This window comes from Otolemur garnettii, unplaced genomic scaffold, assembly GCF_000181295.1.
Source record: "Otolemur garnettii isolate 467f Iridium unplaced genomic scaffold, OtoGar3 scaffold00152, whole genome shotgun sequence".
NCBI classification, from domain to species: Eukaryota; Metazoa; Chordata; class Mammalia; order Primates; family Galagidae; genus Otolemur; species Otolemur garnettii.
The window spans coordinates 3,485,331-3,487,767 of record NW_003852547.1 but is presented as its reverse complement, the minus strand read 5'-3'; positions in this window follow the sequence as shown (position 1 = coordinate 3,487,767).

Genomic DNA, 2,437 nt, shown 5'->3' with positions numbered 1-2,437 from the left:
CTCCTGCCTCCACCTCCCAAGTAGCTGGGACCACAGGTGCCTGCCACAGTGCCTGGCTATTTTTTTTTTTTTTTGGTTGCAGTCATCATTGTTGTTTGGTGGGCCTGGGCTGGATTCGAACCCACCACCTTAGGTGTATGTGGCTGGTGCCTTAGCCACTTGAGCCACAGGGGCCAAGCCTGGTTTTTTGTTTGTTTGTTTGTCTTTTTATTTTGAGACAGAGTCTTACTCTGTCACCCTCAGTAGAGTGCTATGGTGTCATAGCTCACAGCAACCTCAAACTCTTGGGCTCAAATGATTCTCTTGCCTCGGCCTCCCAAGGAGCTGGGACTATAGGCATGAGTCACCATACCCAGCTATTTTTAGAGATGGGGTCTCACTCTTATTCAGACTGGTCTGAAACTCCTGACCTCAAGCAATCTACTCACTTTGGCTTCTCAGAGTGCTAGGATTACAGATGTGAGCCACTGTACTCAGCTGTTTTTTAAAGCTTCTGAAGGCCACCTGCATCCCTTGGTTTGTGGCCCCCTCCTATGTTTTTGAAATGCATCATGAGAAGTCTGCTTACATCGTCACAGCTCTTTCTCTAACACTCCTTCTTCCCCTTATAAGAACCTTGTGATTATATGGCATCCCCCCAGAAAAACCCAGATAATCTCTCCATCTCAAGATCCTTAATCATAAAAGTCCTTTTTGCCAGGTAAGGTACCATATTCATAGGTTTCAGGGATTTGGATGCAGGCATCTTTGGGAGGCCATTATTCTGCCTAATAGAATTCACATCAATAATCTCCTTATGTAATAATCACATGAAGACCATAGGGTTCCAGATTCTTACTGGGCCCTTGAGGTCTCTAATCTACTGCTAGCAGATATTCTCAAGGAATGACTATGTATACTCAGGCTTGTCACCAACAGCTGCAGGATGCCTTCCCTCCAGACATTCATTATAGCCTCTTTGTGATCTCCAAATAGAGTATTTAGACCTCACGAAAAGACATCACAGGCTTGGCGCCCATAGCACAGTCTTTACGGAGCCAACCACATACACCAAGGCTGGTAGGTTCGAACCCAGCCTGGACCAGCTAAACAGAATGACAACTGCAATAAAAAATAGCCAGGCATTGTGGAGGGTGCCTGTAGTCCCAGCTACTCGGGAGGCTGAGGCAAGAGAATCGTTTAAGCCCAAAAGTTGGAGGTTGCTGTGAGCTGTGACATCACAACACTCAACCGAGAGCAACACATTGAGACTCTGTCTCAAAAAAAAAAAAAAAATGGGCGGTGCCTGTGGCTCAGTGAGTAGGGTGCCGGCCCCATATACTGAGGGTGGTGGTTCAAACCCAGTCCCAGCCAAACTGCAACAAAAAAATAGCTGGGCATTGTGGTGCCTGTGGTCCCAGTTAATCAGGAGGCTGAGGCAAGAGAATCGCCCAAGCTCGGGAGTTGGGGGTTGCTGGGAGCTGTGACGCCACGGCACTCTACCAAGGACAATAAAGTGAGACTCTGTCTCTTAAAAAAAAAAAAAAATGAAGTCACAGAAAGACTAACCTTGAACCCAGATGGAATGGTTCCTACACTGTCCTCTCTGCACTAACACTGCTGCAAATTCCAGAATGTCTTGCCTTGAGTTTATGCCTCACAGCCGAAGAGCTATCAGACCTGTGCTGAATGAATTCCATTTCCACTGGAGACCTCACATGGAAGCTCTTCCAAGAGCCCTAGAAGCAGGCGAGGCTACAGAGTAGACAGCTATTCCAAGAGCCTTAGGTCAAGTAGAAGACATCATGAAGTAATCAGCTTCCTTCTGGAATAAGAACTATCAGGATTTCCCCTTTAATTAAATTTATTTATTTAGGCAGAGTCTCACTCATCCCCTGGCTAGAGGGCAGTGGAATCATCATAACTCACAGCAATCTCCAATTCCTAGGTTTAAGTAATCCTCCTGCCTCAGATTCCCTAGTAAGTGGCACTATAGGTACTCTCCACAGTGACTGGCTAATTTTTCTATTTTCAGGGTCTTGCTGTTGCTCAGGTTGGTCTTGAACTCCTGAGGTCAAGAGATCCTCCTGCCTCAGCCTCCCAGAGTGCTGGAGAGGATTATAGGCAGGAGCCACCACACCTGGCCCCTTATTCTCTTTTTATTTATCTTCCTAAGAATAAACATCTTCAAATACCTCATGACCAGAATTTTAAATCAACTCCACATTGAACATTCTCCTCAGCAAATTGTTCCACTGGTCTTGTATAAAGAGCAGGGATGAGAAGCCAATCTTGACTTCACCCTGACACTACTTAGAAAGTCTTGTTGTGAGTTCTCCAGACCCTACTCTCAACTCTTGATTCTCTCCCTATTGGAAAATTAAGGCAGTCCAAGTCTATTTTGAACAAGAGGAAGACTGAATAAGGTTTATACTACAGTCCAACTCATTCTTCTCTT